The 23,489-nt window shown below is 50.3% G+C and overlaps 2 long non-coding RNA genes across 2 annotated transcripts; both read right to left on the bottom strand.

Moving 5' to 3' along the window:
- Positions 1 to 9,792: 9,792 nt before the first annotated feature.
- Positions 9,793 to 10,827, bottom strand: LOC103594991. The gene is made up of 2 exons (XR_550902.1): positions 10,751 to 10,827; positions 9,793 to 10,327 (listed from the first exon to the last, which is right to left on the bottom strand). It is a non-coding gene; the product is annotated as an uncharacterized LOC103594991 (long non-coding RNA).
- A 669-nt stretch (positions 10,828 to 11,496) lies between these two features.
- On the bottom strand, positions 11,497 to 17,766 carry LOC103594990. The gene is made up of 4 exons (XR_550901.1): positions 17,606 to 17,766; positions 17,318 to 17,489; positions 13,968 to 14,054; positions 11,497 to 12,479 (listed from the first exon to the last, which is right to left on the bottom strand). It is a non-coding gene; the product is annotated as an uncharacterized LOC103594990 (long non-coding RNA).
- Between the last annotated feature and the right edge of the window lie 5,723 nt (positions 17,767 to 23,489).

The following is a 23,489-nucleotide window of genomic DNA, read 5'->3' as shown; positions in this document are numbered from 1 at the left end:
AGTAGGAGGAAGCTGTTTCCTAGTTAAGGGCCTTCTAGTCCTTCGAGGGCAGAAGGGCTCTCAAGTCCTGCTAACCCTGGGAGATTCCTAAGTCTCCTCATGACGCCTGGGTGCTGCTGCACAGGCCAGCCTCCACTTCTTAGCTAAGGCTGTAACCTCCTCTGGAATGCACACCCTGCCCTGCCCCAATATCCTATAGATAACTGCATCTCCTGTGGAATCAGTCTAATGAATCCTGGAGGAGCCACTCCAAAATGCCCTGCACCACCATAGCTACAATTTTCTCTCAATTGATTTTCCCCATCCTTCAAGGCTTCCCTCAAGTGCCACCTTTTCCAGGAAGCCTTTCCTTACCACCTCCACCCTCACTTACCCTACCCCTGACCTTCTCTCCAACACCCCTTTCCCCAGCCCCCCATCTGCTGCTAACACAGAATGAGGTTTTGGGGGAACACTTGTGTGGCATCATATCCTGTCCTAGTTCTGCAAGAACTCTTGTGAAACTTCAGAACACTTATACCAGGTAAGAGTACTGTCCCCTTTTTACAAAGCAGACGGAGGCTCAGAGACGGAAGCTCAGAGACGGAGGTTATCCCCAAGATATCACAGCAGGTAAGTGGCAAAGCTGGGTGTTTTAGTCCATTCTGTGTTGCTATAACAAGAAATACCTGAGAGTGGGTAATTTATAAAGAACAGAGGTTTATTTGGCTTACGATTCTTGGACAGCTTCATCTGGCATGGACCTCAGGCTGCTTCTACTCATGGCGGAAAGTGGCAGGCAGCCGGAGGGTACAAGCAGATCACATGGTGAGAGGAAGCAAGAGAGAGAAGCAAGAGGTGCCAGGGTCCTATAAACAACAAGCTCTTGCAGGAAGTAATAGAATGAGAACTCACTCACTACTCCCTCCTCCCCCAGGGAGAGCACTAATCCATCCATGAGGGATCTGCCCCCATGACTCAATCAGTTTCCAACACTGCCACATTGGGGATTAGATTTCCACATGAGTTTTGGAGGGGACAACACATCCAAACTCCATCACTGGGATTCAAAGCAATGTTTGTCAGGAGTCTCAATCACAGGACTGACTCCAAAGTTCTTTAAAAACACCCCAACAGACTGGTCCTGGCTGCCCAGAACACTGTTCTGAGAAAGAGCCTGAAGGTGCATCTAACTTTGCAAACAGAGATAGGTGATGAACTAGCAATGTCTGCCATGGATGTGGGCGGGGAGAGTGGCAATGTGTGTGCCATATACTCATCAGCTCTTCACAATCACACACAAACTCCACCTTTTTCTCTGCCACCAAGGAACTCTTTGCCTCCACAATGAAGTATAAGCTCCCTGGCAACAAGAACCTGAATCTTCTCTGAAGCATTGCTATCTAAAAAATTAATGATAGTGGTGATGGTTGCACAACCATGTCAAGGTACTTAATACCACTGAAATGTTCACTTGAAAAATGGTTAAGATGGTAAATTTTACATCACATGTATCTTACCACAATTAAAAATAAAGATAAATGCCCATTGTATTGACTTCTAAGGTCACAGTCTTGACGCTGACTCATCAGCAGAGCCCACTTATTCCTTGAAAGTGTCACTGGCTGTCCCCTCTCGCCCAGACTATATGTCCCTTGTGCCTCATAAGCCAGTCATCCTTTGGGTGTAAACTGATTTTTAATATCCAAATGGTATTTTGCACAGAAGCAACATTCATGGGTGAAAACAAAAGGCCAAGTGATGCTCCATTGCTGGATCCACGTAAAATCTAATTTTTAATCTACAGAGCAATTTCTGTCCCCATATTCAGCATGCCCTGGAGGTAATGACATGGAAAACAAACTTCTTTTCTGGTCTGTTAGAGTAAAACAATGGGTCCCTTGATAGACTCTCAAGAGGCCCTTCAGGATCCTTTGTTGGGATGGGATCAGTCCCCAACCCAGGGCATCCCGCCAGCTCACTATGTCACCATTTACACCAGAACAGCCCTGAGGCAGGACCCACAGTGGCTACTCCCTCTGCACCGCTATTAAGAGAGGATTAAGAAAGGATTAAGACACCTTTTCAGATTGGGAAGCTAATTCCTCGGCTCACAAGCCCATGCTCATACCAAGCTTGATGTTCGTAGACTCAAGGGCAGAGTGAATGAACATTCGCAGGCCCGGGTCAGGGAGGGGTAAAGAGAACGTGCCTACTCTGGTTCAGCTTCCTCCAGTATCAGGTGAACATACACACTACACAAACACACAAACACACTCCTAAAATCTCACAACCATTGTCAGTCTCAACACTGACCTGGTCTCAATCTGCCTCCAGAAACAGAGGGTCTGTTACCCACTGAGACATATTTTTCCATCTCTGGGGCCAGGATCAGCCCCTCGGAAGTTTACTCCACACTTGCGTCTCCCCCTTGCAGCCACGCAAGACAAATGGGCTCCCTCTCTAGTGGCATTCTCTTGTAGACTTGCAGCCCACAACCAAGTCTCCCAGGATCTTCTCTATAGGGCTTACATACACCAAGGGATGACACGTTTTTGAGACTGTTCTCCTTCCAAGTCCTCACTGTCACCTCGGTCCTTTTTGCTTTCCAGTCATTGCAGTGCTACCTCCAACTGGGGTAAGCATTAGGGATCCTGTTTATTTCAGGACAGATCAAAGGGTCCTCCTGTTTCAAAAGGTTTTAATCCGTTGTCTAAAATGTGACCAGAGCTCATTTTAAGCTCCTCCAAATTCCACCTTGACTGAAACAGCCAAATGGCCAGCCTAAAACTCAAATCCAACATCTCCCCTTGTCACATCATATCCATGGCTCCCCAGTGTCTGCAGCATAAAGTTCAAATTTTAAAAGTACCAGGCAACAAGGCCTGGTACTTGTCCATGTCTCCTGCTGCATTCCCCATGATGAATCTTCCAGAACCTCTGGATCCTCTCTGATCCCCAGAACTTTGTATCCACTATTCTTGCCGTCTGGAACTCATCCCCACCCACATTCTGCCTAGCCAGCACTCAGCTTAGATGCAGAACGTGGGCCGGCCCGGTGGCGCACTGGATAGTGCGCCGCTTGGGAAGCGCGGCGGCGCTCCCGCCCGAGGGTTCGGATCCCACATACGGACCGGTTCTCGCTCACTGGCTGAGCGAGGCGCGGGGGCAACACCGAGGGTTGCAATCCCATTGCCGGTCCCCGGTCCGGTATGGGGGCAACACTGAGGGTTGCTATCCGTTGCCAGACACGGAAAAAGACAAAAGACAAAAAAAAAAAAAAGAAAGAAAGAAAGCAGAACGCCTACCCTAACTGCCAGCGCCCCAGGATGAATTAGGCATCCTGAATTATGATGAATTCTCTCTCCCCCCTCAAGCCCCCACTCCACCCAACATGCTAGAATTAAAGCTCCTGTAAGCCCGGATGGTGTTTAATCACCATCACATCCCCAATGCCTAGCATGGTGACTGGCACAGAGTACGTGCATGTCAACACTGTCTGTCTGCTGGATGCTCCCAGAGCCCCCTGACCAGCCCTATCATAGCACCCACCTCACTGCACCTGTCTATTTCATCACCCCCACCAAGCTATATAGCACCATGATGAAAAAGCCCATGTGCAGGTCCCAGTAAGCAGAGCAGTGCTTGGCACATAGTAGGTCTTTAGCAGCATCAAATCTTTTCAGTTGATGAAAGAGTTCCTGACATGGGAATTGTTTCTGAGCTTCCTGCTTTGAGTGAAATGAGGCAAGGCAGCCACTAGAGGGCGGCAAGTGGGCGCTTCCCCAGTGTGAGCTCTGCGGAATACCTGGGCCCTTCCGGCAGCCAATGAATTTTTCAAAGCTCTTCTTGACATTCTCTCTCCTCTCTTGTTCTCTTTGTAGCTCAGGACTCTGGATCACCCTTCAGGCCTCACTGCCAGCTACATTTGGTTAACTCTGAGCCCATGGTTGTTGCAGAAAGGGCTCTTGGCCCCAGACTACAATTCAATGGCCCAAGCAACCTGCCTGTAAGTCCTCTAGATCAGCCTTTGACCCTGATCCAATCCTCCAGGCCCTGCCTTGACCTGTCCTCTCCCACAGACTCAGACTACCAGACTGAGCCAGCAAAACGGGTCTCTCTTCCCATTCCCACCTTGACTTGGTGCCATCTCTTACCACTATCCAGGAACCCCTTGCTTTGCGGCTCCCCCCTCAGCTTCCAAAGGACCTTCCCTCAGCCTAAAGAGATGCAAACTTTCTTCCAGCCAAACTCCTATCTCCTCAGTGTAACCAAATTGCATAGAGAAATTATGTTACATAACTTAGAAGAGAAAGCTGAGCTAATTTACACTAAAGTGTAAATGAGTGATGGATTTAATTCTGCTGAATATTCTGATCTAAAGCTTTATGTCCTAGGGCTTGCAAAACTCTAAAGTCACCAAAACAGGGACTCTAGGCCCTGGCCTGGCAACTGATTATTTCATACGTACTGGAATATCCTCTGTACACACCAAACAAGTGTCTTAAGGTTTATAAGAGCTGCATCTGTTTGTATTTATATACTGTTTATATTACTGTAGCTATGAGGTTATTTTTTAGAAGAACTGAAACAAAGTGCAGATTATGAATTAATAGGATATGTCCACTGGCCAAAACCTTGGAAGACTAACTATACTTCTGACCCAACTCAGCTGGTAGCACCCCCAGCCCTGGAACCTCCTTTAGAGAACTACCATCTTTACTGATTTCTGATCGCTCTGATCAAAAACAGTCACCAAGTCCAACACTACTAGCTATGTCTCTCCCTGTGTTAAGTTCCAAACCTGTTAGCCCCACCCCATCCATGCCATATCCAAGCTGTTAATAGTAATAACAAGTAGTGTTAGACCTGTTGTTAGTCAGAAAGAAATCCACAAGCCGTTAGTTTCTGCTGAAAGAAACAGACCAGGAGGGCAGGAGTTAGCGAAGGTGAAGGAAAGGTTAATTAAGAGCAGATAAGAGCCAGGCCAGGAGCCTGGCGCCCCCAGATGGGCAGGGTTGGCTGTTAGTGGTCAGCCCCTGGGGCAGCCAGGGCGAGGCAGGGATTAGCTGGGTGAGAGCAAGAGTTAGTGCGAGGAAGCCAGAGATTAGCCCAAAGAGACCAAGGTGCCTACTGGAGGTGAGGCATGAAATCACCCCCAGGTGTGGCCCTGGCTTAGCGACTGGCGGGCTCTGGGGGAGGTGGGCTGGGTTCGGGTGTGGATGGGAACAGGACAGGGAGCCAGAAATTTATCCCTGTCCAGCCTGAGGAAATCTGTGGGCTCCTAGGGTTCGTTTCCTGTTCCCCACTTCCTCCTCCTGCAAACTCCTAGCTCGGGGTAGAGAAGTTTCCTCCCTTACCTTTTCAGCATGCCAACTACCGCCCTCTAGCTTCCAGGTGAGGGACAGGTCTTTCTCAATTACTTCCGGTATGGAAAAAGGGCCGCACGTCTACTTCCGGTGTAGGAAACCCGCCTCTCCCAGCTCCACGTGTGGAAAGGGCCCCTCTAGCCGACCTCCTGTGTAAGAAAAGGGCCCTCTCCTTGGTTGTTGGCCATTCCTTTTCAAGTTTTGTGGTGAGGAATCCTCTCTCACTGACTCCTGGCATCAGAAATACCCCTCGTCCCGGCCTTCGAATATGGGGAAGGCCCCTCTGGCTGACTGGCTGTGCACTAAATGCTCCACTCAGTGATTTTCAGCGTGGTATGGGCTCCTTTCCTTGACTTCCGATGTAGGGAAGTCTCGGCTTACTGACTTCCGGTGTGAGACAGGCCTCAGCTGATTTCCAGGGCAGGACACGCCCTGCTCCTGACTTCCCGTGAGGACAGCTCCCGTCCCAGTCATGTAACAGTGGCAAAAATTCTACCTCGCTTCCGTCTCGAGTGGGACACCAGGCCCCCTCTCTCTTTCCCTTGGCTGGGAAGAGCCCAGAGCTCCACACTCACACACCAGAGGCTTCCCTGGTCCCGCCCACTCCCAGTGGCAACCAGACTTCTGCACAGAGGAGATGTCATGTTCAGAGTCCAGCCTTCCACATCCACAGGCCCAGCTCCTCCTCCTCTGTTGTTCATAGGGCCGTCCCCTGACATAGACCTGGCCCAGTGGACTCTGATCTCACAACCAGCCAATGTGGGGCAGCAAAGTGAACAGTCTGTCTGCAGGGCCAGCCCCAGAACATCTGCTTGCCAAAAGGAGGGGGGGACCAGCCCCCAGGGGGGCCCAGAGCTCGGCAGGGCTGGGGTTAGTAAGAAGAGAAAACAGGGTTAGTAGGGGCTGGGTTAGTAAGTCAGCGCACAGCACCAGCGGACAGGGGCACCTCAGCAGACACACGCAGGAGTCGCTAGGAGAAAAGGAAGAAGGCACACAGGTCCGTTAGTTGGTTAAGGGATGGTTGGGGTGCAATGGAGGCACCCTCAGGTTAGACAGGTTAGTAATCGAACAAAAGAGCTGCCTATGGAAAAGAAAGCTGGGAAAGAGGAAGAATAGGGGGAAGAGACAGTTAGGGATTCAAAGCAAGTATCTGGCCCCAGGCAGAAGGTTCTGTGTGCAGAACACCCAGAGACCAGAGCCCAGGCAGGGGTGTGATCAACCAGGTTTTCTGGGCTTCCCACCCCCACCACCATCCTTTTTTTTTTTTAAAGTATCTGCCATGGGTCAAGACCTTTATATTCATGGGACTCCTCACTGCAACGTGTGAGGTAAGTATCAGTACACCCATTTAAGCACTGAGGGAACTGGGGTTCAAAGAAGGGAGGCGACTTGCTCAAAGTCACCAACGGAAGTAGCAGAGTTGATGAGTCTTCTTTGCATGCCCTGTCCTGGAATGTGAGTCTGCACAGAGATCCCAGCCCACAGACAGGGACTTCTGGAGCCTCATCTGCCCCAACGTCCCAGCCCCTTGAAATGCCCATCAGCTGCACGGTTAGTAGGGTCTGGCTGCAGGGTGGTTAGTAGGGCATGCTCGGGCCTGGTTAGTGGGTTAGTTGGTTGGCAGAAGGCCAGGCACCCCGTCACACACCACAGCGTCCCGGCCGAGCCCTGGGTTAGTAGGTTAATCACACCATGCAACACTGCCCCGGCCCCTCGAGCTGCAGCCCCACAGGCCTCTCACCCCCACCAGCCCTGGAGCAGGGTCTGACCAGGGCAGGGGGTCTGCCTCTAAACCCCTCAGCTCCACCAGAATCAAGCCTAACCTCATGGACCCCTGCCAGAAACATTTTGCTTCACTATTTCTTGGCTGTGGGTCTCAGAGCCTCCCCACCTCCCAAACACTTCAGCTCCCCTGAAGAAGGACCTTCCTTGTCATGGGAGGAAACCCCCTACCTGGTTCTGGTCATCCCCTCCCCAGAGGGCTGGATCCTATCACTAGAGTACACACGCACAGACCTGCTTCTTTCCACAAAAGATCTGATCCCCTAGAGCCACCATGCTCAGGGGATATCTCTCCCACCACCATCTGCCAGGCCCTAGCTGCCCCAACAACTGGCCTGCCCTCCCCTCAACACAAAAACTGCATCAAGCTGGCCAGACTCCTGATACTAAGTTCAGATTCCCCAATCCTTCCTGGTCTGCTTCCTTTGCAGACAATGGAACAAAGCACCTGAGTGTACCCTAGTTGTGCTGTCTCCTATCACCACTGTATTTTTCCCACAGAAACCCCAGCCTAGCATCTCCCATAATTCCAAATGATGCTCTGCAACCAAAAGATTCTGCAGCCAAAAAAGTCAGGGAACACTTCCTCCTCTGTCCTGTCCCTGAGTATTCAAAATTTCCATTAGTGTTTTAAAGGCTCTAATAAGTCCTGCGTTACAGAAACCTGCTGAATTTGTTTGCTTGTTTGTTTGTTTTATGAAAGAGCAATAACATCTCCTAGAATTTACTTTGGGGAATCTCTGTTCTAATTTCCCCCTAAAAGCTATCAGCTAAGCCACTTCTTTCTCATCCTTCGAGGTCCTGGTTGGTTCGGCTTTGCTAGAAAACCTCTCCAGACTGCTGCAGCCCTCTCTAGGGGCGCACTCCCACCCTCCAAGCACTCAGAACCTGGGTCTCAGTAGACTATTTTATGATACTGCCCCGTTCTCCAATTCTTCATATGAGCTGGCCTGGCTTTGCTGTGAAATCCTAAAGGTTTGAACCATGGCCGGATCACCTATACCCCACCCCCAGCCCACCCCAAGTGGCTAGCACAGGAAAGGGCCTGAAGTAGGTGCTCAGTTCTAATGAGAGGAGTATAATTTGAAGACCCCAGGAAGCATTGTGAGTTACTACAGAAGCCAGGAAATGCGGCCACTTCCCCAAGCTTATTAGAGAGGGATATCAGGAAAACAGGAGGGGAAAGGCTAGGCAGAAAAGCCCCTGGATCAGAAGATGCTGAGTTTTGTAGTCCAAACAGCCAAAAACAGATAAACCCTAAATCTAAACTCCCAGATGGGTGGGAGCATTTACTGAGCACCTACTAAGAATCAGGCACTGTGCTAGGTACGTGATCTCACTGAATCCTCCCTGCGCCCACCAGGCAAGCATGTGGCTCCCATCTCGCAGAGTGGAAGTCAAGGCTCAGAGGTGAAGTGAGCTGCCCAAGACTACAGCAGATATGCACCTGAGACCTGCTCCGGCTTCAAAGCCCTGGCTCTCCCCAGGACTTTACTTTCCTAGGGGATCCTCCTCTCCGCACTGGGTCCAGCCAGTGCCATATGTCCCCAAAGCACCCCCAGCCCACCCTAGCACAGTACCTGCCATTCTGCGTCTGCTTCCCACACCTCTGCTCCTCCTCCCCCTCCCTGTGGGGGTGGGAATTCTGAAGGGGAAATAGCTCCAGCTTTCCATGTTTGTGGTGACCACCCTGTTATGAACTGAATTTTGTCTTCCTAAAAATTCATAGGTTGAAACTCTAACTTCCTATGTGACTATATTTGAAGATAGGGCCTTTAAAGGATTAAGGTTAAAAGAGGTCATAAGGGTAGGGCTCTAATTTGATTGGACTGGTGTCCTTATAAGAAGAGGAAGAGACACCAGAGCATATGGTCTCTCTCTCTCTCTCTCTCTCTCTCTCCCTCTCCCTACAGAGAAAAGGCCATGTGAGGACACAGCAAGAAGATACCATCTGCAAGCCAAGCAGAGACGCCTCACCAGAAACCAACCTTTGCACCTTGATCTTGGACTTCCAGCCTCCAGAACTGTGAGAAAATAAATTTCTGGTGTTTAAGCCCCCCAGTCAGTGGGATTCTGTTATGGTGGACCTAGCAGAGGAATACACACCACCTGCCCACCCTGGGAAAAGAACATTGGGCTTTTAAACTTGCCTAAGGAAGGCTATAAGCTGCCCTCTGGAGGGGACACTAAGGAGAGGTGCAGAGTGGAGAGTGAGCGTGGGGGGCAGCTGCACATGGGAGGTGGACGTGGGGAGCTGTCCTGCCAGCCTCTGCTCCCCAAGGACAGAATGCAGGAGCCACATAAGAAGGGGCAAGGGTCTGCTTGGGGCAGAGTGTCCTGAGATTGGACTCAGGTGACCCTTCAAGCCTTCAGATAAGGTTGGTTCCCTTTCAATAGCAGGAATAAGACCCAAGCTATCTGTCTCTTTCTAATGTGTTTCCCTGGCCTAGGTCTCCCCAGCTCTTTGAAACCCTCTCTTTTCAGGATAGTGCCCCCTCTGCCCCTCTAGCTCCCTGCCCACCCACCCCCCAGCTTGACAACACTGGGGTAAGACCTGAGCTCCTCCCAGGCCCTGACTGCCTCCTCCCTGTAACTGCCAAGGAGAGAAGCATGGAAAAGTCCCCACAAAAATGGCAGGAAGCCCCCACAAAATGGCAATTGCTCACAGGGCAAATGGCAGAAGAAAGACAGTCTCCAGCCAGAAGCCCCCCCAGGAGCTCCCACCCCTGTTCCCGCCTCCATCTGTAGGGTTCTCTGCGACCCGGCCTTGGGGAGGGTGTGGCCAGCAGGGCCTAGGCCCAGGCCGAGCTCTGTCCGGTCACCAACAGGGATGTGAGGAGGAGTCAGGTCCACACAGGGTCAGGAAGCAGCCTCCAGCCCCAGGCAACAGGGCCCAGCAGGCAGGGTCCGGCGGGAGGGGAGGGGGCGGTGGGCTGCCAGGCCTCCCTCATACCCCTTGAGCTGTCCTCCAGAGCCACGTCCAGTCCTCTGCTGAATGTCTACCAGTGAGGGTTCTTATCCACGGGAGGCTTCATCCCAAGAGTTGGGAAGGATGAGGTCTTCAGAGGACCGCCAGGGTTCCAGATAAATCATCAAAGACTGCTCCCTGGGTCACTGCAGCCAGAGTCCAGAGTCACTCGGGCTTCAAAGAAAAGACCAGGCCAGGAGTCTTGGAGATGCATCCAGGGCAGAGCCAGCTGGGGGAGACAGGACAAGTGAGGATAAGGCCACAGCCTCCATCCCCAGGCCCCATACCCCCTCTCGTGCCCCCAAACCCACACACAGTGGCTAAGGGCTTAGGACACCAAAGCTTGTAGAAGAAACTTAGGAATAGAGGGGAAGTGATACAAGTTCTGAGTGTCCTGCCTGGGCTGGGTCAGCTCAGGGGACGGGGGAAAGCAGTAAAGGGAGCCCCTAGCAAGCCCCAAGAGCACTGTAGGCAGAGAAGAGCCAAGGGTTTGGGTGGACAGAAAGGGCCTTCCGAGTCCTCGGGGGCTTGAAGTCCCTTTACAGTATTCCCTCTGAGAGGCCCTCTGCACGCCACCCCCTACATACACACACATACACCCATCCCTCCCAGGGCGGGGAGCCCCCATCTCTGTGATAAAGCAAGTTCTTACATGAAGATCTGAGAGGATGGGACCCTGTATCCAGTGTTCACCTCAGATCCAGCGTCTGGCTCCAAGAAGGTGCTTGGTCCCTGTCTGTGCTGAATGAAGAAATGTGCTAACATCTGTGCCGTGAGCCCACCTACCCCCACCTCGTCACACAGAACAAGCCTTCTAGCCACCTGGCTCCGGGCTCTCTTCTCACAAGCACCAGTGTTCTAGCCAGGCTGGGGCCTGGGGAGGGGACGTGAGTGGGAGGACAGTCTACCCCCATGAAACTAAGCTCAATGCCACCTCCCTCCCCCGACCCACCCACCCAGGCTTACCTGACAGCATCCAGCTCCTTCCCCACATAGACCCCACAGGCCCATCCTGGAAGACAAAAGAGCCAACCACGCCGCAGGAGAAAACCGCACCCAGGCCCCCTCCCCAGGCCCGGGCCTGGCCAGAACTCTCTGCTGAAGAGAAGAAGGCCTGGGAGTCAGGGAAGCTGGGCCTGGACACACCACCCTCCACCTCCCTTCCTCCCGCCCAGAACACCCTGAGAGCGTGTAGGGGGAAGGAGGTGGGCTCTCTTCACCTACCTCGCTGTTGTGTAACAGCAGAAAGTAACCCAGAAGAAAGCAGGACAAACTGGGCAGCTTGGTGACAGCTAAGTGGAGCACTGAACGGAGAGTCAGGAGTCTGTAATTCTGATCCCAGCTCTGCCCCTGCCACACTGTGTGGCCATGGGAAGCCGGTCCCTCTCTCTGGGCCCTGGGACCCTTCCAGCCCTGACATTCGCCCCAAGTGCACGATAGAAACCTGTTGCTTTAGGCAATGGATGAGAAACAGGAGGGGCCCTTCTGCCCAGCCTCAGTTATTTTTCTGCTTCCCCTTCCCCCTCCCCCCCAACTTGTTTTCTTCTGCCCTTTTCTGATGACCTATACAGCAGAGGAAACTTGGGGAGTCAGAGGGTGGGGTAGGGCTCTTTTAAGACCACCCTGTGTTGCCAGTCTGAAGAAGACTACCTGTGTCCTGACCCAGAACCATCTCCCAGATTTGACTTTTGGTAACAGCTCTGCTATCTTCATCAGCTGGCACACCTGAGCCAGGTGAGTCAGGGGACCCTCTCGGCACATTATCAGACCTTGCAGTCAGCACCTGAGACTCGGGGCATAGGTCCAGAGCTGTAGATGTACTCAAACTGTGTACTACAGGCAGAATGTACTCAGAAGAATGTGTCCTACAGGCACAATACTGAGGTCCCACCTTGACTGTAAGGCCAAGGAGCCCTGGCCAGGGTTTTATAAATATGATCACAAAAGGCCGGAGCTGAAAGGGCCAGTCCAAGTCACCAGGGAGCCCCCAGCCAGCGCCCTTTCAATACCAGATCTACAGGTACACAAGATGAAGTCACTTAACTCAGCTATACAAAAGTTCCTGACAGTGGAGTTTATAAAATACTAGCCCTGATGACAAAAGTGGGGTGTGAAAATCACCTTTTCTGGCACCCCATAAAATGGGGACAAGCTCTTTCTTTCTGGCATAGAGATAGAAAAGCAAATAAACTGTGTCAACAATTTCCCCTCTCACTTTGGGATCCCAGGACACTACACTTTCCTGCACAGACCAGGACAGGGCAGGCAGGTAGGCTGTGGGCTGGTAAGTTTGAATACTTATCTGCAACATTGTTGGTGGTAATGTCTTGAGGAACCTGGAAATTTCCTTCTCTCTTCTCTTTCCCAGGACTTGTTATACTCTGTAAATAGACCTTGGGATGCTCAGGGAGTATTGCTTGACCCCTTCCCCTGGCTCTGTGAGCCCAGAATCCCTGATATTAATAAAGCAATGGAGGTTTCAAGGGAACTTTAGCTCCTATGTCAAACTGACACTCTCTTAAAGGTCAGAAAGGAAGACTTGGGCTTTGGGGCCAGACAAACCTGGATGAGACTATCCCCCTCAAACCCCACATATTCATCGTGTGACTCAAGATTAATTATTTTCAAAGCTTAGCCAGTGCCTGGCACACAGTGTTTCAAAAATTATTTCCACCAATCAATGATTTAAACTTTGAATAAATCTTGATGTAAGACTTATGTTCCAGAAATATGGGCCGTATTTATCCTGTGGCATTATATGCCCCAGGGTAGGGGGTGTATATACCCCAGTTAGAAAGCACAGAGCAAATTAAAATCTCCAGTCTTGGTGAATGGATAAACAGATTGTAGCACATCCACACAAAGGACTCCACTCAGCCATTGAAAGAAACAAACTATTGATACATACTGCAACATGAATGAACCGCAAACACATTATGCTCCTTGAAAGACAGGCACAACAGAACACATATGTATGATTCCATTTATACAGAACATTCAGAAAAGGAAAATCTATAGAGATCAAAAATAGATTAGTGGTTGTCTGGGATTAGGAGTGAAATGCAGACTAACAGTAAACGGGTATGAAGGATCTTACCAGGGCAGTGCAAAGCTAACAACTGGCTTACAGCGATGGTTGCGCAACTTGGTAAATTTACTAAAGAGCACTAAATTGTACACTTTAAATAGGCAAGTTATATGATATTTAAACTGTGCCTTAATAAAGTTGGACAAAAAAAGGATTGAACTACTGAGACTTGCAACAACAAGGATGAACCTCAAAAACATCATGCTGAGCAAAGGAAGCCAAACCAGAGGATTCCATATGTATGCAACTTTAGAAAAAAACAAATTTAATTTATAGTTATAGAAAGCAGATGAGTGGTTTCCTGGAGCTTGGAGTGGACTGGCAGGAAAGGGACACGGAAATATTTTAGGGTGACGAAAATGTTTTATATGTTGATTATGGTGATGATCACACAGGTGTATACATTTGTTAAAACACATTTTCATATATGTAAATTACACCTTCATAAGGTTATTTTTTCAAAGCTTGTTTATAGGTGATGAAAGAAGACTAGAACTTAGAAGTGCCACATCAAAGACCGTACAGAGACCTTTTGGTGGGCGCCAGGGCCCCAGCTTCTCAGCTCTCACTAGGCCACAAGGACCCTCCGCTTCAAGCCAAGGTCAAGGAGACCAGCAGCGTAGCAGTGATTGAGGGACTGGAACCCACAGGTTCATCAGAGGACTCTCCTACCTCTGAGATTCAGGTCTCAGCATATACGGATTTCGTGGTGGACCTGACCTCATCACATGAAGTTGGTTTCTAACACCCCCAGTGTACACAGAAGAAAAGAGAGGATCACCTTGGTTACTCCTTTGATGCCGTTGGGGTCATGGCAGCCACATGAACGTGTCTGGAACCATATGGGTAGGCAGGGAGGTGCCTCTAGCTGTCATCAAGAGAGAAAGAGAAAGGAAAGAGAGAATAAATACATACCTGTGGGCAAATTGGGGAATAAATTCCAGGGTTCTATTTCAAATCACAGCATTTGCCAAAACCGATCTCCTTGATGCAGATCAAAAGCAACACAGGAAACTGGAAGGTATTTTGGTCAGTCCAGTGTCAACCAAAATATCTCAATACATTGGAAAGGACATGGGCTTTATGGAATGGATTGCCATCCTACTCTGCCACAGGCTGACTGTGTGACCCTTGAGCAAGTCCATTGCCACGCTGAGCTCAGTCTTCCAATCCATGAAATGGGGATAATAAAAGTACCTGCCTCACAAGGCTGTTGTGAGCATTAATTGAGATGATAATTATTACCTATTAGCTCAAATTCTACTATTTTCTTACATTGTTATTATTATTACTATTGCCCGCCCATACTGCTCATTACACCATCCATCTGATCTTCATTTTCCCCCTGAAACTGTGTGCACTGTTTCTGGTAATGAATAAACATATACCAGGGAAACATACATTGGTTGCATTTTAGGATCCCTGTGGGTTTTTGGTCTTTTTCTCTGACTCCAAAATAAAATGGCTACTCAGAAATCTCTTGGGGTCTCCAATCAGAGATCATGAGGTCTCCATGAGGCAGCACACAAGAGCCTTGGTAAATGGCTACTAAAGGATAGGTAGCTGGCATTGGTTACATTCATCATCTCCTCTACACCTTGATTCCACAATAGTTCAGCCCCTCCCCCCTTCCATGACTCATCCAGTAGCTTAAAGAGGGGCCCACCTGGCACTACAGGGAGAAGGGGACACCTGCCTCATCTGATCTGATCAGTGTGTTAAAGGGATGGGGAGACAGATGTCACCCTCAGCCAGACTTTGCCTCTGCCACTGAGAATCTCTGGCTATTGTTCCATGGAGCTGAAGCTGACAGATGAGCCAGGCCTCAGAGGCAAGAGGAGGGATCCCCCTGGAACAAAGGACTAGCCTATAAGTTATTCACCAGCCCATTGAACCTACACAATGGACCCAATGCCCCAGAAACACTCTGCTCAAACAGCCCGAGGATCACCCAGGAGAGGAACCAACAGCTCCAACAGAAATAAAAGCAAATAACTAAGGCTCAATACAAGACTCAGGTGCCATGTAAGTGAACTCAGCTGGCACCCCAGTGGCTGCACTATAGCATCAACTACCTTTATTAAGCACCTACAGGTGTCAGGCACTCTACACACACTATTTCATAGCCTCATGACGGCCTTGTAAAGCCGGGATTATGACTTGCACTTTATAGATGAGGAGACTGAGGCTCACAGAAGAGAAATGACTTCCTTACAGAAGCTGACGTAGGGTAGGAAGAAAGCTTCACACACAGATCTATATGACTCTCAACCCCTTCTCTTTCCATCACACAGCATATTCTTCGATGAATAAATTCAGAAGTGTAAATAAATTCAGAAGCTAAAAATGCAGCAAGAAGGATGTAGGTTAGATTTCAGAACCATTCTCAACGGCAAGGGTCATTAAATAAAACAGGAATAGGTGGGCCTCGGGGGGCGGGGACGGGACATGGAAGGGTTTAACATAAAAATTCTTTCAACATGAAATCAACCAAACTCAGTGCGGGATGAGTTCGAGCTAGGAAAGTGCCCCCGTGGAACCGTCCTGCCGTGACTGCTGGCTACATGGTTCTGGGGTGGAGGTGGGGGGTTGGGGGTGCAACGACTGTTCCCTCAACCTATGGTCTGGTCTGCATGATCATGAGGAGGAGGAGGTCAGAGTAAACACTCAGATGCCCAGCCCCACCCCAAACCTGCTGACTCATCCCCCGGGCCACGTGGCCCGGACATCTGCGTATCTGAAGCAACGCCCCTAAAATCTGAAAACCAGCGTCCTCAGGTTTCCCCGTACGTCAAGTGGAATTACTCAACCCTACCCTGCGTCTCCTCCCCGCCCCCCTTCCCGGGCGATCGCGACGCTCCCACACGCTCCCAAATGGGAATGCGCTTTGGAAAGCAAACCGCTGTGTCCAGAGCGAGTGTTCTGCTCTAGGCTGCGCTCAGTCCGAGGTTGGCACCGAGAAAAACAAAAGCCGCTTCCCGCAAATTCTCTCGCTGCCCTCCCTCCCTTACTCCCCTCCTCCCCCGGCAGGTGGGGGCGTTTTTCCCGCCGAGGCACTGCAGTGGGGTGTGAGCGCCAGCAATCACTGGCGCACGGCAGCTTCTGGTGTGGAGTCTGGAATGACAGTGGAGAATTCAGGGCCCCCGGGGGTCTCCCTAGAGTCAATTTCTCTCCCCCAGGGCCCTCCGCTGGAGGGAAGGAAAGGTGTGGGCCCTTCCCTCCCATGTTCCCAGCCAAGGAGAGGTGGGGAGCCGAGCTGGTGGATTTGGGGGTCTCCCCAGACCCTTTTGGGGATGCAACATGGGCTTTACAGTGCTACATATCTGGATTTAAAATCACTGACTGTGTGACCTTGGATGTGTCGCTAACCCTCTCTGGATCTCCATTTCCTCATCTTTAAAATGGGGTTCTTACCACCTCGTGGGACTGTTGTAATAATGCATGCAAAGCCCTAAGCGGGTCCCTGGCATAGGGTAACCTCTCCATAAACTGATGTATTATCATTGCCATTATCAATGTCATTATTTTTCTCAACGAGGTGGCTTACCGGCTCTCTCCATCCTTTTGGAGCCACACTAGATGGCGGACATCTGGGATTTGAGTCCCAAAAGTGAAGGAATGGCAGGCGCTACGGGGTGAGCTGGATACTCGGGAAGGGGAGCTCAAAGACCCCGCCCCTCCTCCGCACCCCCACCACACCCCCAGTTCTGAGACCAGCTGGCCTCTGTTCACGGCTTGGCCAATTAACTGCGGACCCGGTGGGCAGAGAAGGTCCAGGATCCGTCCCCCGCCCCCCCCCCCGCCATGTCTGTCTGGTAGCCGGGGAAAGGAAGGGTCTTTGTTTCCCCTCACATCATGACTGCAAGACCCCCAACCGCAGTGCACTCCCGGCACACAGTCCCCTTCCCCTTCCCCGCGTCCCATGCGGGCCAGAGTACTGTCTGCATTTGACAATTGCAGGCTGGACAGCCTCTTCATCCATCAAATGCGGGGCGCTTCAGGCAGCGTTTGCCATCCCCTGAACCCTGCCCTGGGACTCTGGGACCCACCCTCAAGGAAGCAGGCTGTTCCGCGCGCAGGGACAAGAACACTTGGGGAGGGAGGGCCGCTAGGATGGGGACAGCTGCTTACCTCCGGTCCGCGGTCCTGCGGCGCTAGTGCAGAGGGCTCTTTGTGCCCCGGCTCACAGCGCAGAACTGGGGGAGCCCCTGCAAACGCCTCCCATCACAAACGCCTCCCTCACTCGTCCGCAGCCTCCCTCCCTCTGGTCCCCCGAGCGCAGCCGGCGTCGTCTTTGTAGCTGCTGCAGCGCCCATGAAATTTTAATGCGGGAGCGGCTGGCGGGCGGAGGCGCCCCACCCCTGGCCCTCGCCTCGCCCTCCTCCCGCCTCCCCGCGCCCCTGCAACCCCACACTCTACCTCCTTATCCCGGCCGCGCAGTCCGGGCGGGGGAGGCGGGGTACAGCGGGAGTGGGGAGAACGCACCGCCGCCTCCGCCGCACAAAGGGGCGAGCTGGGCGGCGCGCTCAGCTTCCTGCATCCCAGCCCGCAGCGCTGCCATGGCAACGCTTGCCCGGCTGGCCTTGGCCGCGGGGAGCTCAGGGCTGGAGAGGTCTGAATCCCAGCGGAAGAGGACAGAAGAGGCTGGCCTGGGAGTGCTCAACCCGCCTCTCAGTTAAACCTGCGAGATAGTCACATGCTTATGGACAGGCAAAGTTTGAACCCGTGTCTGTGACTTCATGCCTTTCCACCATCTGGTCTAACAACATTTATAGGTTTGGTGTTTTATTATTTTTAACTGCCTCTTCTTAGTACCTTCTACTTTCTCAGCAGGGATGCTAGAAAGTGATCTTAAAGCAGTGGTTCTACAGCAAATTCTTAGCCCCCTTCCTCCCCCCCACTCAACTACTGAATTGAAAATTCCGGGGTGGGACCCAGAGATCTATGTTTCGGCAAGCCCACCAAGAACTTCTGATGCATATTCAAGCTGGAGAATCACTGTGCTAGAACATTCCAGTGACCTCTAGAACCAGACTGTCCTCGGTTTAAGTTTCAGCTCTGTCCATGGCCCTGACCAAATGTGACCTTAGGCAAGCTACAAACCCTTCCTGAGACTCTGTTACTAGTCTGTAAAGTAGAGGCAAATAATAAAATCTTCATGGTAGGATTGTGTGGGTTAAATGAGGGAGAGGGGCTTAGCACAGTGCCTGGCACTTGGTAAGGGCTCAAAATATATTTTCATTATTAGACTGCCATCCCCTTTAATTTTCGCATGTCTGTGTATACTGTTTATCATCTTCATTGCTCTGATAAAAAGGCTCAGAGATTTGAGCCCACCCCTTCAGGTTCCAACTTTACTAGCTGTCCTCTATACTACACATCTTCTGCTGCCCCCCCATCCCCACCGCCCCAGCTCTTGTTTTCAGAAAATACAAACTCAAAATTCAACAAACTTATAACCTATTTCCAGTGGGCCCAGCCCAAGACCACTGCAGGAAGCTTGAAGGTCCTAGGGAGGCTTCAGAGTGTCTCCACCCTGGCAGAGCCAAGAGACAGTCCTGACAGGGAGATAAGACGCATGTGGCACAGTTAGAGAAAAGGCAAGACAGGGTGTGGTCACAGCATCGCCTAGACTACAAAGCCACACTGGTCATCACCCAGGTCTTACGGCTTTCCCCTAGTTCACCAGTCTAGTCTGCCTAGACTACATACAAAAGTGGTAATGGGGTTTGGCATGACATGTTCTAAATGAACAAAGGGAATACTCAGGGATCACAACTTTCTTGTTTAAGTATTCCCAAGCCAGCTGTTTCATAATCTGTTCCCAAATTATCCCACTTATTGGCCCATCATTTCCAATATCCATTTGGAAAAAAAATCAAACCACTTGCTTGCCTCCAAACTTGCAACACTTCCCCTATACCCTGGAGCTTCTTGATGAGCAATAATGAGTCCTTGATCCTGTTTCCAAGCATCTTTGATTCTAGAGAATCTTCCAGGCAAGCAGGGAGGCCAAAAACATGGCCACTATAAGGTACTGTGGGCTCAGTGCAAACAGACCATGTCTAACTCAGATGGACTTGGGGTGAGCCATAAACTGAGGAATGCAAGGAGGGGCAGACCCCACATGCAGCAGACACCTGCCTGGCTGTCCTCTGTCCCTGATTCTCTAACACGGTGCATTTCTTTATCACGGGGCAGACCAAACTGGCTCTCCTGGGGGATTCACTGGTCCTTTGCCCTCCTTTTTTCATCTGTTGAGTGCCTTTGTGATAAGCAAACGCTTTTGCAGCATCCTCCATTCTCCTAGGGAGGGTAAGAGATGTTTAGTGACTTCCTTCATCTTCTTTAGTCTTGGGATACTGCCATGACCTCCTTCGAGAGACATGTCTAATTTGAGACCTAGAGCTGGCATTCTTTCTATCTCTCCATCAATGTAACTCTGACCCTCACCTTATTTTGTAGGTTTTCCCAGGATATGGAAGAGCATGCCCCAAGATGGCAAGTGTCATCTTCCAGCCAAAAGCTCCAGTCTCCCAAAAGTCATTTATGGGGCTAACTTGGGCCCCAAGAACCCATGTGTAGATAAGAGCATGCTGAAGAGACATATCAACATTCCCCCTTCTACCTCGCTTGAAAATGACCTGAGCTACTTATCATGGAGGGTAGGTTGCCATGGCAACAGAAGGAGGTGCCATCAGACACTTCGGAAGATGTCCTTCAGAATAAAGTTTGCTCCTTCAAGCTGGACCTCCCTAGTCCCATGAGGAAGCCTGGCTCCAAGGATGTCTGTTCATTGAGCTCATGACATCGCCTCACAGCCCAAGATTTCCAGGGGAATTCTGACACTGGCAATATGTCCAGGAAAGGGGAACCTGAATCCCTTCTCTCCTTGCACCTAGAGTAGCCTCTGGAGAAACAAGGGTGGCCCAGGAGTCCAGGGTTCCAGTTGCAACTCTGTTATCAACCCTCTGGATGCCTCTGATTAAACACTTATTCCCCCCACTGTGCCTCTGGTTTTTTAATGGAAGCAAAACTCACATCACATAAAACTAACCATTTTAAAGTGTACAATTCAGTGACATTTAGTACATTTACCACGTTGTGCAACCACCAGTTCTACCTAGTTCCTAGACATTTCTATCACCCCAAAACAATACTCCACACCCTTAAGCAGTTACTCCCCATTTTCTCGTCCATTCCATTATATGAAATCATACAACATGTGACCTTTTGTGCCGGCTTCTTTCACTTAGCATCGTGTTCAACCACATTGTAGCATGGATCAGCACTTCTTTCCTTTTATGACTGGGTAATATTCCATTGTATGGACACAGTTTGTTTATCTGTTCATCTGTTGATGACACACGGGTTGTTTCCACCCTGTGGCTATTGTGAATAGTGCTGTTATGATCATGCGTATACATGTGTTTGTTCAAGTTCCTCTTTTCAATTACTTTGGGTATATATATCTCTCTGCTCCTCATTTCTTTTTATACTGCCCCACTGAGCGTAGTCAGGGGGGTTCTAGAGTCAGTAGCAAGTGGGCTTCTTCACCTTGTTACCTGAAGTAAGTTCACAGCCCCTCCCCTGCCCCCAGCGCCACTTCTCTGTCCAGTTACACCTGCAGCACTCTGATGACAGGCTCTGGGAAAAGCCAGATTTTGTCTGCCCTCCAACTCTGTTACTGACAGAAACTATGTATGTCTATCAGAAGACCAGGGTACCTCCTCTCTGACAGCTGTTCCCTGCACCAGCAGCTCCTAGTCTCACTCAGAAAATTTCATTTTGACTAAATCAAAGCAGCCATTCTCACCTGGGGTGAAGGTGGGGCTCCCCAAATTCAGGGGCATGTGTTTGTATAGCAGAGGAGAGCAAGTTCGGTGTGGTCTAGAAAGAATGTGCCTTTCAACAATTCCCCACAGCTACAAAATTCCCCTGCCCCCCTAGCCCCCCCATTATTACCTTCAGATGCAATGAATTCAGACCCGTGACCACTTTCCTGCCACGGCACTGTTCCAACATTGACTCTGAGGAAGTGTCAGCATCATCTTCATCTGGCAGATGAAGGAAGTGAGGCTCAGAGAGAGGAAATGACTTTTCCGAGGTCAGCCAGCTAGAAAGTGGTGAAGTTCAGATCAGAGCCCAGCACTGTCTGCTTCCAAAAGCTGCACTCGGGATCTCTGAAAATATGTCTCCATCACACTGAACCCTGCCTTCCCCTCGGAAGAGATGCCCTGCCCCACAGCCGCTGGACAATGACCCCACCACCTTGCTGGGGTCACTCTGGGGTCTGTTCATTGCCCTGCCCTGCGCATGCACAGTGGTGGTTAATCTCTGCCTCTGTTTCAAGGAACATCATTGGTTCAGGATCACTGTCATGGACAACTGGAGTTCAATGGTCTCTAAAGTCTTACCTCTGTTCTGCCCCCAGTGGCGGCCTGAATTGTGAAGGTGAGCAGTCCTGCTAGATAAAGGATGGATGAGGGTATTAGCCTAGATCACCCCAGACACAGACCCTAAGATAAAGATCCAAGTGCAAGTAGTTTATTTGGGAGGCGAGCCCGGGAAGCATTGGTAAGGGAGCAGGTTAGTGAGAGAAGGAAGAGAGGAAAGCTGGAATATGTACGTTAAGGAGTGTGTTCCTCTGCTAGGGCTGCCATAACAAAACACCACAGACTGGGTGGCTTAAACCAGAAACATTTTCTCAGTCCTGGAGGCTGGAAGTCCAAGATCCAGATGCCGGCAGGGTCGGTTTCTCTTGAGGCCTCTCTTCTTGGTTTACAGGTGGAAACTTCTCACTGTGTCCTCACGTGGCCTTTTTCTCTGTGCACATATGCCCCTGGTGTCTTTTCCTCTTCTTGTAAGGGCTCCAGTCTTATTGGATGAGGGCCTCACCCTTACTATCTCATTTAACTTTAATTACCTCTTTAAAGGTCCTATCTCCAAATACAGACACGTTGGGGGTTAGGGCTTCAAGCTACAAATTTGGGTGGGGGAGACACGATTCAGTTCATAACTCTGAACAAGTTGTTGTGGGAGACTAGGACCCAGTCTGGCTAAGGTCCCCTATGAGACTGCTTGGGACACACCTGCCTTGTCACACCTGAGGTCATGGAAGCCTGGGCACTTACCCACCAACTTTTATCTGTCATGGTGGAAGGATGCTCTTTGTGCATTAACTTGCTCCACCTCTAGGCTACCCCATGCATGGACCAAGCATGTGCCCTTGGCCAGAGAAAGCCATCCACAGGGAGTCCCAGAGGCCTGCAATAAGAAGCCACTGGTGTACCTGGTAATGGTGAGTGTTGAAGGGACATCCACCATGGGGACAGTGGATCATCCATGCCCCCATCACCTATCCACAGCCCAATCCCACCCCAGCAAAGCTCACCCAGAGTCCAACAAATTCAGGGTCTACCCAGTTTGAGAAATCTATTACATACTACTCTGGTGATAGATATGATAGGTAAAGACTCTGCCTTCTAGAGCTCACAGCCTATCAGAAAAAGATGTGTCAATTTGCAAGTAGAAGTTACCATGATGGTTGCCATAATGAAGGAGCTCAGGGGGCTTATGGGAACATATATTAGTGACACAACAGTCTTTGAGGTCACAAAGGGACCTATCAAATGCCAGATACTACACCAGGTGCTGAGAATTAAAAATCATTAGAATAACTGTATCAATCACTATTTTTTTCAGGACATTTTTGGTTTCCAGCAGCAGAAACAAGTTCAAGGCTATACATAGCTTCAGGCACAGCTGTATCTAGGTGTTTAAACAACCATACCAAGAGTCTTTCTCCATATGTTGGTTTTGTTACCCTCTGTGCTGCTTCTTTCACAAGTAGGTCCTGCCCTAGTGAAGACTAAAAGGCCTCTGGTAGCTCCAGGCTCTCCACCTGCCAGTTTAGCAACTCCAGCTCCAGCCCCAACCCAGGGCCCACTCTTAGCACCCTGGCTGGGTCACATGTCCATGAACTGGGAAGTAGGGAGCAGTGGAGTGGAAACTCAAGGTGCTGCTACCGAAAGAAGAGAGAAAGAAACAGAAACTAGCTGCTGTCCTTAAGACGGACTAATTTGGGGGGAAAAAAATCATTAAACAAAAGGAGAATGATACACTAGGGCATGTATTAGTTTTCTACGGCTGTTGTTACAAATTACCACAAATTCAATGGCTTAAAACAACACAAATTTATTTCTTTATAGTTCTGGAGGTCAGAAGTCTGACATGGATCTCACTGGGATAAACTCAAAGTGTCAGCAGGGCTGCATTCCTTTCTGGAAACTCTAGGTGAGGA

Source organism: Galeopterus variegatus, unplaced genomic scaffold, assembly GCF_000696425.1.
Source record: "Galeopterus variegatus unplaced genomic scaffold, G_variegatus-3.0.2 Scaffold1656, whole genome shotgun sequence".
In the NCBI taxonomy this organism is placed as follows: domain Eukaryota; kingdom Metazoa; phylum Chordata; class Mammalia; order Dermoptera; family Cynocephalidae; genus Galeopterus; species Galeopterus variegatus.
Note: the sequence above shows the minus strand (reverse complement) of the source record. Positions and strands in the feature narration are given on the sequence as shown.